Source organism: Gorilla gorilla, chromosome 21 (genome assembly GCF_029281585.2).
Source record: "Gorilla gorilla gorilla isolate KB3781 chromosome 21, NHGRI_mGorGor1-v2.1_pri, whole genome shotgun sequence".
Taxonomy (NCBI): domain Eukaryota; kingdom Metazoa; phylum Chordata; class Mammalia; order Primates; family Hominidae; genus Gorilla; species Gorilla gorilla.
In genome coordinates this window covers 27,871,816-27,887,457 of record NC_073245.2, presented here as the reverse complement: position 1 = coordinate 27,887,457, position 15,642 = coordinate 27,871,816, and the positions used below count along the sequence as shown (strand labels likewise).

The 15,642-nt window shown below is 50.0% G+C and overlaps 1 long non-coding RNA gene across 1 annotated transcript; it reads left to right on the top strand.

The window, feature by feature from the left end:
* Positions 1-402: 402 nt before the first annotated feature.
* On the top strand, positions 403-15,187 carry LOC129529115 (uncharacterized). The gene is made up of 4 exons (XR_010132268.1): positions 403-866; positions 1,016-1,222; positions 7,739-7,859; positions 14,130-15,187. It is a non-coding gene; the product is annotated as an uncharacterized lncRNA (long non-coding RNA).
* Positions 15,188-15,642: the final 455 nt, after the last annotated feature.

Below are 15,642 nucleotides of genomic sequence, written 5' to 3'. Positions count from 1 at the left end.
ACCTGAGCTTAGCCACTTACAGATGGTATGACCTTTGTGAGTTAATGCGTGTCTTCGTGGAATGGCTGTCTGGCATTCTGTGGCCTTCCAGTGCCTCTTTCCCCTTCCAGCAGCCCTCCAATTTTCTTTTGGGGAACTATTTGTCCTCTCCCTGGCTTGAACGTCATCAAGGAGGTTGCTGGAGGGGATGTCTGTGGGAGATGCAATTGACTCAAAGCCAACACAAGCTTGCTCCATACCTTTATTTACCTGAATGTCTGGGGTCTGGAACAGCTCTGAGTGAGTAGAATTTCCTGTAAGTGAAATCATATTTTAATTGCAGGGGGACGTTTGCTTTTTAAAGGGAACTTGTTGAAAATATTTATAAAACAACAAAAAAATCATTTAGCTGTGCATGTAATTGCTCCCCAATTTCTGCACTAAATTCGTACTTTCTAATTGGGTTGTAAACTCTCAAAGCATCTGCACTGGGCTTGCTTCGGTTTGCTTCTCCTCCCTGCTCCCCTCCCAGCCTTGCCTGTTCCCTGTCTGCTCTGTGTCCTGGGATGCAGGGCTCTGGAGCCTGGAGCAGTGGGCTCCCATGATGTCTAGTTTCCAGCTGGGTTCACTCCATGGGATAGTGTGTGGAAGACAGGAGGGGAGGGAGTCTGGGTACCCACCTCCCCAGCCCTTCCTTTCGGATTCCCTGTAGGTCATGTACTTCCTCTTCCTAAAGGTCCTGGCTTCTGTCCAGGGAGCTCTCATTGCCACTACCCTCTTGGCTTCCTGTAATTACTTCTTCACTTTTAGGAATCGTCCCCTGATGTTGCTGGCCACAGGATTCTGAATTAGCCTGCACTGATTTCCTAAATCCTATCTGCGCCTTTGTAAGTAGTCTCTTTATTAAACTCCCCTCAAACTGCCCAGTCTGAGTGTGCCGTCTGCATCTCCAGGGACCGTGGAAGATGTGATATTCAAAATTTGATTTTGTACAATATTTTTAAAAGCTCCATGGTGTTCTCTTTCTCTTTTGAAGGCCTCAGGAAAGATTTAGGATCTGTGTGTTCAATTGAATTGCTATTGTTTGAACTTTAAAAACCAGAGCTGACCTTTGGAGAAGAGGAGAAGGGTAGCTTTGTGTCTTTCTTCAGTGCAAGACTCAACTGAGTTTTAAAAGTCACAGCTGCTGGACCAAATTGAAGATGGTTTCATCCCCAAGGGCGATAGCCCCGGAAAGCTCAGAGTAAGTTACAACAGGACTGGAGAGAGACGGCACCATGTCTGCTGCTGTTTTCACTACTGTGAGCCTTACATGAAAGCCAGATCAAGGGTTGGGGGCTGGAGGAAAGAAATCAGGACAGGAAGATGGCAAGTTCCCCGCTTTCAGAGGGGTCCTGGGATAGGGTTCTGAAGAGGGGAATGCATTCCGGAATCCACTGATAGTTACTAAGAAAAGACACAAGTCAATAAGATAAATATTGTTGGAACATCCAGTGGATTTTTCGTGGCTGCTCACTGGGACGCTGTCATCCCTCAGTGTAGAAGGTATTCAGGGACGGGAAGAGGTTCCTGAGGATGAGTGGATAGAAGTGGGTTGTGGTACAGTATGCAAGTATGAGCTTGCCTTTGTGGAAGGGGGAATGGAGTCTGTATCTATTTAGAGCATGTAAACTCATGAGCTGGAGGGGAGCCGTATACCTCACATGTGAGGTATAGCAGAGAGCAGGGACAAGGGAGAGAAGCAGATACCTAGAGACAAAGAGAACCAGTCGTGAGAACCTGCATGGAGTCCATTGTTCTTATCAGGGGTCCCACAGCCTTCGGTAAATCCCTGTTTGTCTCCTGGGCTGGCCTGAAGCGGGATCAGTTATTTGCCACATTGAGAATTCTGAGACATTTAGCACTGCCGTGATCACGCCCATTTTCCAGATGCAGAAACAAAGGCTGAGAGAAGCCACGCAACTTGGAAGTAAATGGTGAAGTTCAGATTCGAACCCAGGTCATCTGAGCTGAATACTGATATTTGCCACGTTGCTGGAGCCAGGTGCTTCCAGGAGTTACTTGGAGGTAACTCTGAGGCACCTGACTCTGTTAGGGCATCAACAGAAAACAGTGGTACCTCAAGGGATTTCAAAAGAGATTTTCTTAATGGAGGGTCTGCTCCTGGTCTGAGTTTAGGGAAACAAGGGATGTTGAGGCGCGCAGGCACTAGCAGCAGTGGGGAGCTGTTATGCCCTCCAGTGGAAGGCCATGGAAGAGTGTTTCCAGCTGCTGGGGAGAAGGGCGGCGTGGAGGAGGGCCACCGACTGAAGCCCCTGCCAGAACCATGGGGAGGGAGGGAGAGAAGAATGTGGGGGATAAATATTCTACACTTTGCCTCCCCACTGCCCCACCCCCCACAACCCCCATCTCCTGCCACTGTAGGCTATTGGCTGGATCAACCAGGAAGTGGAGGACCAGGGATCCCAGGCAGTACGGTCCCTAGGGCTCAGCCTTCCACGGGGCAGGGCCAGGCAGGGAATGTTCGGGAAGCGGATGGAAATACCCTAACCAGCACACTACTCACCCTGCGGAGTCCAGCTGAGTCCTAAATGCCTTTGTGAGCAGGACTCAGGGGAACCCGGTGTGGATAAAGGGGCTTCCTGGAGAAGCAGCTGAGTGGAGAGAGGGAGGGGCTGCCCCAAGGGAGGCGTCCTCCTGGCTTGTCCCCTGGAGGTGGTGTCCCTCTATGCCACACACCCCTTCTCCCTCCCCTTGCCCCTTTCTCCCATTTTTTTGTCTCCATAGATTCTACTTTATTTCTCTTTTCCCATAAAATGAAACCCACGGAGGAAAAGGGCAGCAGGGGCCCTTGCAGGGCCGCTCACCCAAACTCCCCCTCCATACACTCCTAACAGGCATGGGACACATGTGTGTTGCAGCTATGATTATTTATTTATTTATTTTTAAAGACAGGGTCTTGCTCTGTCAGCCAAGCTGGAGTGCAGTGGCACAGTCATAGCTCGCTGCAGGCTTGAATTCCTGTGCTTGAGTGATCCTCTGCCTCAGCCTCCTGATTAGCTGGGACTACAAGTGTATGCCACTGCACCTGGTTAATTTGTCTATTTTATTGTAGAGACAGGGACTCGAGATGTTGTCTAGGCTGGTGTTGAATGCCTGGGCTCAAGTGGTTCTTCTGCCTCAGTCTGCCAAAGTGCTGGGATTACAGGCATGAGCCACCATGCCCAGCCTTTGCACATATGAGTGAAGCAGGCGGGTGAGATCAAGGCTGGGAGAGACTTGGAATGGCAGTTCTGAGACAAGGATCTGGGCGCAGGAGGTTTATGTGTCAGGTGATTCCCAGAGGCACAAGGGAGGGGAGGGGGAAGGGGGACAGGAGACGGGGAGCCAACAGTGGCTGCATTAAAAGCCTGTTGCTAGTGTGGGTGCCTGGACTCCATTCTGTTAGAATCATCTGAGGACATAAGCCAAACTCTTATTGGTGAGGTTTGCTGCGGACAGCATTAAACCCTCATCAGTTCTGGGCTGTTCTACAGACAGTGGGAGTGATGGCACGTCTTTGTACCCATCACTGGTGGGTTGCAGGGTGGGGAAAGGTTGGTGGCAGGGGCCCTGATTAGGGGAGAGCCTGAATAAGCCCTTCAGCTGAACTTAGAGGGGTAAGGAGCCTTCAGAGAGGCTGGAGGCTGTGCACATGTCACCAGTGAGTGCCCGTGAGCCTGGAAGTGGCTGCTGCTTGCTGGACACACTGGAGTCTGGCAGGGTCAGCTGAGCAGCTCTTGTCTCCTCGGCTGTCCAGCCAGCCTGGCAGCCTCCTGGGACCTTTGATGACTTGATCCCAGTGCCTGGTGGAGGAAGGGAGGCGGTGGGCCCTCCAGGCCAGGCCACACAGACCAGCCTTTGTGCCGTGTGGCCTACGGGAGGTGTAGGCTGTCTGCACGCTCAGCGCGGCTGGGCCTCAACACAGGCTCTCTTTGTGGTGCCCAGGAACCAGGAGGTGCGGGGGTGGGACATGGTGGTGGGTGGCGCAGGAGCAGGTTTCCCCGGGAGCAGCCACGTTGTGACGTGTTGGGGTGACCGCCCCAACAGAGACTTGGGGGAAGGTAGCGGGCTGGGCCAAGGGGCACCAGCAGCTTTCGGGGGCTGGGGGTGGAAGGTTCCTGGAGGAGGTTCCCTCTGGCCAGCCCCAGGATTCCACACAGCAGGCAGAAGCCACCTCCTACAAGCAGCCTTCCAGGCCCACCTGCCTGGCCTGAGCTTAAGCCCCTCCTGACTCTAATTCTTGCTAATTAAAGCTGCCCAATGACTCAGGGCCCTTGGAACCTGCCGTTGGGCCTTTAACATCTCAGGAGCCACGGTTTCAAATGCACAAGCATGAATGTTTATAAGGTTTGTTCTGGCAAGATTCCTGGTCAACTGAAAGGGTCTGTGTGGGTCCATGGCATCTTAAGGCCCAGACCAGCTCCTCCTTGACCATTTTCCTGGCCTCATCCCCTGCTCTGTAATTTGCTCACATGGTCCTGCCAGGCAGGGCCAGCCTCATGGGCTTGTGACCTGTGGAGTCACACGGGGTCCCATGCCCAGATGAGCCTTTGCACTTGGCTTCATACTCTGCTGTCACTATCTTGGAATTCTTAATACCTTTTGAACAAGGGGCCCACATTTTCATTTTGCACTGAACCCCACAAAAATATAGCCAGTCCTGCCTCAGGGCTCAGGGAGGGGACAGGAGAGCTCTCAGTCATAGCTTGAGAGAGTCCTTAGCCCACCTCTCCAACCTCTCCCTGACTCAGGCCTCCACCACCATTGGGGGGCTAAGTGACAGTCTCTCTTTTTTTTTGAGACAGAGTCTCGCTCTTGTTGCCCAGGCTGGTATGCAATGGTGCGATCTCGGCTCATTGTAACCTCCACCACCCGGGTTCAAGCAATTTTCCTGCCTGAGTCTCCTGAGTAGCTAAGATTACAGGTGCTCGCCACCATGCCCGGCTAATTTTTGTATTTTTAGTAGAGATGGGGTTTCACCATGTTGGCCAGGCTGGTCTCAAACTCCTGACCTCAGGTGATCCTCCGGCCTTGTCCTCCCAAAGTGCTGGGATTACAGACGTGAGCCACTGTGCCCAGCCAAAGTGACAGTCTCTTAAGCACTTTGTGGACATCAACTTACTCTGAAACCTCCTGCACAATTATTTTTTTAAAAATAATTGCTTCATTAAATTATATACACTTATTGTGAAATTTTAAACAATGTAGAAAAATACCAAGAAGAAAGTGAAGAAAAAATGATTCAAATTCCGTTATGAAGAGATCACTGTTATTAGCATTTTGGTGAACTTTATTATGGTGCTCTGTGTGTGTGTGTATTTATATATATTTATATTCACACCCATATATATGTATCTACACACATTTACCTACATATAGTTTTATGTAAATGGGATCATAATGTACATATTATATGTCTGTGTGTGTATATATATTTAACAATATATTAAGTTTTGGGCAGTTCAAGGTCCAGGACCTGTAGATTTATTTCACTAATTCTGACAGTTGCATGGAGTTCCATTGCACTTTAAACCATCATAAATGACTGACCCAGTCCCCTGTAGCTGCATGTGGCAGCGGCTGCCACATGTTCACTCTTAAAAACAAGGCCATGGTGTCTGGGCGCGGTGGCTCATGCCTGTAATCCTAGCACTGTGAGAGGCTGAGACAGGCATATCACCTGAGGTCAGGAGTTCGAGACCAGCCTGGCCAAGATGGCAAAACCCCATCTCTACTAAAAATACAAAAATTAGTCAAGTGTCGTGGCAGGCACCTGTAATCCCAGCTACTCAGGAGGCTGAGGCTGGAGAATCGCTTGAACATGAGAGACAGAGGTTTTAGTGAGCCGAGATTGTGCCACTGCACTCCAGCCTGGGTGACAGAGAGAGACTGTCTCAAAAAAAACAAACAAAAAACAAGGCTATGGTGAACATTCCTACAGTTACACCTTTGGTGGGGAGGGCAATCCTGGCTTTCCTGTTCCCTTGTTTATAACGGAGGGGCTGAAACGTTCAGAAGCCCTGAGCAGTGGGCAGTTAGATGGGGGCATATTTCAACCCCTGGGGTTGAAGCGGTTGTTCCCAAACCTGACTGTATTTTCACTCTCCGAGGCACGTGTTGAATATCCCAACCCAAATCTCCGGGGGCCCAGTCACCCTGCTGCCCTCTGCACAGGCCCCAGAGACTTGTTCTTTTTTTTTTTTTTTTCTTTTTTCAATTTTTGTTTGTAGAGATAGGGTCTTGCCATGCTGCTCAGGCTGGCCTTGAATGCCTGGGCTCGTGATCCTCCTGCCTTTGGCCTCCCAAAGCGCTGGGAGTATAGGTGTGAGCCACCGAGCCCAGCTGACTTGCTTCTTTAAATTAGTTCCTAGCAGACCTACTTGTGCTTTCCTCCTTTGCCTCTGGCCCTGGGTGTCCTCTCTGAGAAGGGACAATGACAGCGCTCTGCTCTGAGGAGCTGGCTCAATTGCCTGTCACTTGGATGACGCCTCGTGCCATAGCTTTGGACATCTCCATCAGCACCGCGTCCCCTGCCTTACAGCACCTGACATAATGGCAGGTGCCCAACAAGTATCTTTGCATTGGATGAAAAGTCTTCTTGGCCGGGCGCAGTGGCTCACACCTGTAATCCCAGCACTTTGGGAGGCCAAGGTGGGCAGATCACCTGAGGTCAGGAGTTCAAGACCAGCCTGGCCAACATGGTGAAACCCTGTCTCTACTAAAAATACAAAAATTAGCCGGGTGTGGTGGTGGGTGCCTGTAATCCCAGCTACTTGGGAAGCTGAGACAGGAGAATCGCTTGAACCCAGGAGGCGGAGGTTTTAGTGAGCCGAGATCACGCCACTGCACTCCAGCCTGGGCAACAAAGAGCGAAACTCTGTCTCAAAAAAAAAAAGAAAAAAGAAAAGTAGTTTCACATCCTTTTTTTTTCAATTTCCCCTCAACATTTTATTATAAAGATTTTCAAACACACAGAAAAGTTGAATGCATTTTCCAGTGAACACCCACATATGCACCCCCTGGATGGCATTTTACTATATCTCTTCATCACACAGCTCTGCATCTACCCATTACTTCATCTTATTGTTTTCCACCTTTCAAGGGGAGCCACAAACCTCAGTACACTTCACTCCCAAAGGTATCCACATGTATATCATTAAGTAGCATTCAGGAATGCCTTTATAGTTCATTTTAGGTAAAATTTACATAGAGTGAAATGTTCCAATCTTAAGTGCACCATTTGCTGGATTGTGACAAATGCAGACATCTGTTAAATCAGACTCCTCCCAAGGGAAGGATGTTCCCGTCCCCTCAGAAGGTTCCTTCGTGTCCCTTGCCAGTCAGGCCACCCCCACACTGCCCCCCGCGGCAACCCCTGTTCAGGTTTTTATTTCATTATAAATGAGTGTTTCCTGTTCTAAAACTTCTTAGAAATGATTTGTACTGCAGGTGCCCTTCTGAGTTCTGGCTTCTTTCCCTCCCTGTAGCGATTCTGAAATCTGTCCTCGTTGCTGTGGGTTTCAGTAGCTTGTCCCCTGCTGTTGCTGAGCGGGGCCCCCCTGTGTGCATGTACCTACCATGGGGTGTTCATCCCTCCCACTCTGTATCACTCAGCACACATTAGAACACCCTTATATACTATCTCTCACTCGACTCAATTTGCCTGAGGTCCCACTGCCAATTCAAGGGCAGTCAGGATTTGTCTCTATGTTTTCAGGCAGGGAACCCATCCAAAGGTCACCGATGAAGACCTGCCCAATCTTACTGGCCCTCCGGTGGCCTCTACTCAATCTGCCCCCTGCCCCAGCCAGCACTGCAGGGCTTCCTGACGATGGTAGGTATGTTGGCTGCCTTGGCTTCCTCTCCTCATGTTCCCCCTTCAATTCACTGCAGGCTGGCTTTGGCTGCCCCTTCCCATCTTATCAGTCCTCCTAGTAACATCCAACGCGGTCACCCCCGCTGCTCACAGAAACCTCCCCTCTGTTGCCCTCTGTGCCCACCCGCCTGCCTCCACGGCTGCTGCGACTCAGTTTCCTTGGCTGTCCCTCCTCTCGGTGACCTTCAGCGTTGAGGAGTCTTCAAGGTCTAGTTCTGGACAGTTGTCTCTGCTCTCTGAACTCTCACTTCCTACAAGGTTGCATCCAGAACCATGGCTTTAAATTCCACCCAGGTGCTGGTAACGCCACAGCCAGACCTTCCCTTAATACCGGAATCTCCAGGCTTGGATAACCGTAATCTCCACTTCGGGCTCAAATAATCCTCCCAAATTTAACAGCACCAGAAACAGAAGCCTTGGTTCCCCTCTCTAGTCTGATCCTGCCCTGCCCTCCCATCCCCAGTAAGTGGTCCCATGAACCCAGAGGTAGCTCAAGCCTGAAGCCTGGGGGTTGTTCTTGATTTCTCCCATGTCCTTGTCTCCTACATCTAACTTATTACCAATCCACAGAGCATCCATCTCCAAATTCCATGTTTTTTTTAAACCATAGTGTGGAGGTATGATTGACACAAAAAAAGCTGTAGGGTTTTTTTGTTTGTTTTGAGACGGAACTTTGCTCTGTCTCCCAGGCTGGAGTGCAGTGGTGCGATCTCGGCTTGCTGCAACCTCCACCTCCCAGGTTCAAATGATTCTCATACCTCAGCCTCCCGAGTAGTTGGGATTACAGGCATGAGCCACCATGCCTGGCTAATTTTTGCATTTTTAGTAGAGATGGGGTTTTACCATGTTGCCCAGGTGGTCTCAAACTCCTGACCTCAAGTGATCCACCCGCCATGGCCTCCCAAAGTGCTGGGATTACAGGCATGAGCCACCACGTCCGGCCTGTAGATATTTAATGTATACAACTTGATGGATGGAGATATGGACACACCTGCGAAAACATTCATCAAGGCCATAAACTTATCCATCACTCTAAGTGTCCTTCTGTCTCCTCTGTTTCTTTTTCATTTCCTTATGTGGTAAGAGGACTAAACATGAGATCTACTCTGTTAGCAAATTTGTAAGTGTACAGTACAGGATTGTTAATCACAGGCCCTAGTTGTACAGTAGATCTCCAGAATGTATTCATCCTGCGTAACTGAGACATTGTACCCTTTGACCAACATCACCCTGTTTCCCCCTCTTCCCAGTCCCTGGCAACCATCATTCTACTTTCTGCTTCTATGAGTTTGGCTGTTTTCCGTTCCATGTATAAGACAGAAAGTGCAGCATTTGATTTTCTCTGTCTGAGTTACTTCAGTATCTCATCATGTCCTTCAGGTCCATCCATGTTGTCACAAATGGCAGAATTGATCCCTCTCTCCCTTCCTTCCTTCCCTCCTTTCTTCTTTCTTTCTCTTTTTTAGATACAGGGTCTCGCTCTGTTGCCCAGGCTGGAATGCAACAGTGCTGTCATAGCTCAGGGCAGCCTCCAGCTCCTGGGCTCAAGTGATCCTCCTGCCTCATCCTCTTGAGCAGTTCAAACTACAGGCATGCGCCATGATACCCGGCTAATTTTTAAATTTTTTGTAGAGACAGGATCTTGCTTTGTTGCCCAGGCTGGTCTCAAACTTCTGGTTTCAAGTGATTGATTCTCCTGCCTTGGCCTCCCAAAGTGCTGGGATTACAGGTGTGACCAACCACCCTGGCCCTGGATTTCCTTCTTTTTAAATGTCGAATAATATTCCCTCATAGGTGTATACTACAATTTCTTTATCCATTTTTCCACTGACGGACATTTAGGTTGTTTCCAGGTCTTGGCCATTTGTGAGTAACACCGCAATGAACCTGGGTGCACAGATATCATCTCTTCAAGATCCTGATTTCAGTTCCTTCAAATACAATCTTAAACCTCTTCCCTTCTTTACCCTCATTGCCACTGCCCTAGTCCATGGGCCATGCTTAAACTACAAGTATTTCTGGTTTATCTGTACTTCAGATGTAACTGGCTGCCCTGCCTGTGAGGGGCTGCAGCCGGCTAGCACCTCCTCTCTAACCTCGTCCCCACTATGGAGTTCCTGTTCCTGCTACCCAGGCCAGGTGGGCTCAGAGTGAGCCAGGACAACCCCCTGCCTCCGCTTCTTTCCCCCTGCAGGCATCTGAGGGGGAAGCAGATCCTCTGCAACCCCGAGATCTGAGATGTCTCCGCTGCTCAGGCAGAGCTGGGTCTCTGCCCTACTGCTCAGACACAGGCGTTCCACTTGGCTTGCTGTCAAGAGACTGACTCCAGAGCTCTGATTTTAAGGATCGAGGAGGCTGACATCTGTGAGGATCCCAGCAGAGGGCCTGCCTGGCTCACTCGGGGCCAGTACATGGCAGTGCCCCCTTGGTCCTCCTCATGCCTGCTTCTCCCTGGGCACAGACAGGGGCTGGGCTGGTGAGGAAGCCATTCTCCAGGGGGAGCAGATCTGACAGGACTCATTTCTCCTCTCCTTGAGCAGGCTTCTTTTAAAACCACTGCATGTTTGGCCAGGTACCGTGGTTCATGCCTGTAATCTCAGAACTTTGGGAGGCTGAGGTGGGTGGATCAGCCTGGGCAATATGGTAAAACCCTGTCTTTACAAAAAACATGGAAAAAATTAGCCTGGCATGGTGGCAAGTGCCTATAGTCTCAGCTACTCGGGATGCTGAGATGGGAGGATCACCTGAGCCTGGGAGGTTGAGGCTGTGGTGAGCCATGATCATGCCACTGTACTCCAGCCTGGGTGACAGAGTGAGACCCCGTATCAAAACAAACGAAAAAACTCCCCAAAACACCCCACTGCATTTTAAACCATGCACAGTAGTGAGCAGTCCTGTTTCAGGGCAGTTCTGGGAATTACCAGGACAAAATCTGGCCTTGTGCCTGGTGGAGCAACGTGGGGGTGTGGACACTTGTGTGTGAACGCCCCTCACCCACGCGGGACAAAGTCCATCCTCTGTGCCAGGCCCTGGGCAAGCCAGCCCGGCTGATCCACCTTGCTCCTCCCCCTCTCTTCTTTGTGTTCCCTGCAAACTCCTGCCAAGTTTGCAAGCAGAAAGAGCTGATGGTTTGGGGTTGTGCAGAACATTCCTTTCTAGAATAGAAGTCAGCTGGTGGGGAAGCAGATGCCCCTTACTCTCGGTGCCTCGACTTCCTCATTGGCCTAACGGGGCTTAGGAATTCTGCCTGCTTCTCCTGGAGAGCACAGGGGACCCACCAGGCCCCTAGTGCTCAGTAAGAGGGGTACCTTCTGTCCATGCAAGTGGCCCTCCTTTGAGACCCAGCGCCCGACTGCCCAACAACTTGGAGCTATTTCCTCCTTGTTTGTAGCACTTTCTGGCCTCTTCCCTTGCCGTCTTCAGTGGGTGGCATGGTGGCCCTTTCTCTTTACATTTTTTTCTGGCACTAGAATCTGAGCTCCTTGATCTGCAGGGATTGTGGTTTCCCCACACAGTGCCTGGCACACACATAGTACTCAATAAATGCTCACCACGGCAGAATTTAACTGTCTTTGAGGTATCCAGAATATAGAGACAGGTTTCTCCAGCTTCCTACTCCCTCAGGCCTATTCTAAAATAAAACCTTAATTTCTGTCCCTGAAGGCAGGTCCTCCTTTAGCCAACTGCAGGTCTCCTTAGGAAGAGTAAGATTCCAAGTCCTAATTTATCCTTTTTATACCTAAGGTGGATCAGCCCTGATTTTATGCTGGGACCTTTACTTGTACTATTTTATTTAATCCTCAAGATAACCCTATGAAGTAGGTACTGTTAATATCATCCCCATTTTACAGATGCAAAAACTGAGGACCAGAGAGATTAAGCAACTTGCCCAAAGTCACACAGCCAGCAAGCAGTGCACAAGGGATTTGAACCCAGACCCTTCTGATGCCAGAGCAAATGCCCTTGAACCTCTGGGCTACACTGCCTGAGGGCTGCAGGGCTGTAAAGGGATAAGGAAGGAAGCTTGGAGGGACTGAGTGCCGGGGGAGTGAGAGGGGTGTGTGTATGAGTGTGTGGGTGGGTGGGGCTTTGCAGGGAGGCGGTTGCTACAGAGGGGCAGGGGAGGGGGGTGCTGGGAACGTGGGGGAGGTAGACAGAGGAGCCCCAGAAGCAGTCAGCTGTGCTGACGATGGATGGGGCAGGAGAAGAGAAACCCCAGGCAAGGGAGGTGAAGCTCTGTGAGCGGCCACACCAAGCTCTCCCTCCTGCCCAGGGCACAGCGCCAGGCCTCACTTTTGAAGCTAATGAGAAGCAGATGGAGGAGTGGGATGGGCTAGAGGCGGAGACTGCCTCTGCTACGTGGCACCCCTCGGCAAGCCTGGAGCTTCTGCCAGCGGCCAAGAGTGGGGCAGGGCCTTGCAGCTGGACTGTGGGTCTCCCTCAGGGTTTACTACAGCTTGGACTTGCCAGCGCAAGAGGGTGGATCTTATTCAAAGATAGGTTCAAACATTAGCAGCCTCAGTGAACGATGCAGCCTGGGCTTCATGGAGTTGCTACCACCCATAAAAGGGTGTCCCTCCTGCCATGGGCTTCCCTTTCCTTCCCTGACACATGGACAATCCAGCCCACAGGTCTGAGCCCCCCAGAGCAGCTGGCTCCCAGGCTGCGCCATCCCTTCCAGGGAGGGGTGGGAGTGGGTAGTGCAGATGCTTGGAAGCCAGAGGGGTGGCTCTGAAGGGATAGCTAGGATTCAGGATCCAGGGAGAGCACTGGGGGCTGGGGTGGCAGCCCCACGTGGGCCAGGACTGGGTGTGTTGGTGACAGCAGCGTCCCCAGCACCTTGCATGATGTGCCTAGTAGATGCATAATCAACACTTTAGTTACATCACATAACGGCTCTGTAAACAGGATCTGGAATCAGCCGTGGGCTTGAACCTCAGTCCCACTATTACTAGCTCAGCAGAGGGCTTGACCCCCCTCCCCAACTTTTTTAGTGACAGGGTCTTGCTCTGTCACTCAGGCTGGAGCTCAGTGGCATGATCATAGTTCACTGCAGCCTTGAACTTGTGGGCTCAGGCGATATTCCAGCTTCAGCCTCTGGAGTAGCTGGGATTATAGGCGTGTGCCACCACACCTGGCTAATTTTTAAATTTTTTGTAGAAATGAGGTTTCACTTTGTTATCCAGGCTAGTCTTGAACTTCTGGGCCCACGTGATCATCCCGTCTTGGCCTCCCAAAGTGCTGGGATTACAGGCATGAGCTACTGTGCTTGGCCAGGGCTTAACCTCTTTAAGCTTCCGTTTTCCTATCCGAGGCTTCCAACTCAGGCAGCTCTGAGCCAGCTCTGAACCAGTCACCACTTGCTGCCTCTTAAAGGTGCAGAGCTCAGCACAGTGCCTGGCACATAGTAAGTGCTTAGTAAAAGCCATCATGGACATTTAATTCACAAACAGGTGGAGGATGCAGCAGAGTGTCCTGGGTCTTCCTGAAAGAAGTGAAGTGATGGCATTTTGTACTTTTCATCATTCATTCATTCAATCTTCATTCAACTCTCCTACAAACCTGGCCTAAAATGCAGGCAGAGTTGGTGTTGGGGAAGGAGATGGCTGTGGGTCCATTATGCTCCATGAAGCCTGTTTGAGGGAAAGAAGCAGAGAGCCCTTCAAGTGAACTGGAGGGAGATGGGCTCCTATTAGGAAACCCTGGACTCAGGGAACTGATTACCAGAGGAGCCTCACAGCAGCCTCCTGGGAACGGAAGGTTACCAGGCAACCTGGGGCTGGGTCACTTCTCTGCCGGCCTGTGCTAGTCTCCCTGTGGACTGACTATACCCCCGAGACTCTTCTGCTCCCCCAAACTCAGCATGCAACAGACTACAGATTGCCGTGGTAACAACCAGGGCTCCAGTTTTATATGTTCTTACCACTTCCGGGTCAATACCACTTCCAGGTCAATACCACTCCCGAGTCAATACTACCTGACTGTGGTTGGGTCTTTTTGAGTTCAAATTCTGTCCCCCTCTCATAAGTGGGGGGGCTATCTATCTCAAACCTGATAGTTTGCTTCTTCCTCATCAGCAAGAAGGGGGATCACACTCCCAAAAAAGGTAGGCACCCAAAATTGTCTCCTATGAACAGAACAAAAGACCAGCACCTCCCAGCAGCCTTTTCAGATAACTATCTTCACACCATTTACACCATCTTTATTTATCCTCTTACCTCTCTTTCTCCAGGACTGTTAAGAAGCTGAGAGCCACAGTAAAAAGCCACAAGGATGTCCCAAGTTACATTTCCAACCTTGTCACCTGCTTCCTTCACAAACCCACTTTTCTGGGCAGAAAAGTGCACCCTGCCAGCAGAACACGCCTGGTTCCTTCCTCCCTCCAAACTTCCGCCCACGCTCGCCTCTGTAGCCTCTGTAGCCAGATGTGCTCCTCTTCATATCTTTTTTTTTTCTTAAGAAAGTTTCTTGCTCTGTTGCTCAGGCTGGAGTACAGTGGCATGATCATGGCTCACTGCCACCTTGACCTCCTGGGCTCAGGCGATCCTCCCTCTTCAGTCTCCAGAGTAGCTGGGACCACAGGTGCACACCACCATGCCCAACTAATTAAAAAAAATTTTTTTTTTGTAGAGACGAGCTCTCACCATGTTTCCCAGACTGGTCTAGAATGCCTGGGCTCAAGCGATCCTCCCTCCTCAGCCTCCCAAAGTGGTGGTATTACAGGCGCGATACCTAATTCAAGCGTTAAATAACATTAAAGAATAATTTGGAGGCTCCCTCCCAGCCTCCAGATCTTCACCAGCCGTCAAAATTAAGCTCAACTTCTGTCTCCTCCAAGAATTTTCCACAGGATTCCAATCTGGAGGGATCAGTGTCCTCTAAGTGTAGCCTTTATTGACTCTTCCACCATTTGGTCTCCTATATTACCATCAGGAAAAATTAGTGAAAGACTTTCAAATGGACAAAAAAGAGCAAATGTCACTGAATGTCCAGCCTAGAGCACTCTTCCAGTTTATCACTGCCTTCCATTGCCTTTGAGCCATTTACAACTCTATAAGTCATAGAGAACTGATAATAGTGCAAATGACTTGAGTTCATAGAAATGCAAATTCCTTGTGTCCCGTGGAATGTACTCGATGGTTGCCCTGTGGATAAACTTCCTCTGCAAGTTCATTTCAGCCTCCTGTTGACTTACATGTGTGTGGTTCTTGGAATTCTCCTTTTAACCAGTTAGAACATCTTAACTACTTCCCATTAATTAATGAGTTAAATAAAATCTTTATATTTTAATGAGAGTCATAATTTTGTCTTTTTTCCAAAAATTATTCTTTAATGTTATTTAACTCTTGAATTAGAAAATATAATGGCTTGGCACCCTGTATCCGTCAGTGTTTTGGGGAGTAGGCAATAGAAAGGGGAAAGGGGCTGCCAAAAAATAACTGTCTACCCATCTTTCCTTGACAACTAAATTGTGCACTCTGGGCGGGGTGTAGTGGCTCACACCTGTTATCCCAGCACTTTGGGAGGCCATGGTGGAAGGATTGCTTGAGGCCAGTAGTTCAAGACCAGCCTGGACTCTGTCTCTACAAAAAAATAATAATACCTAAGAAATTAGCCAGCTGTGGTGGTGCACACCTGTATTCCCAGTTACTCAGGAGGCTGAGGTGGAAGGATCACTTTAACTCAGGAGTTTGAGGCTGCCGTGAGCTATGACTGCACCACTGCACTCCAGCCTGGGTGACAGA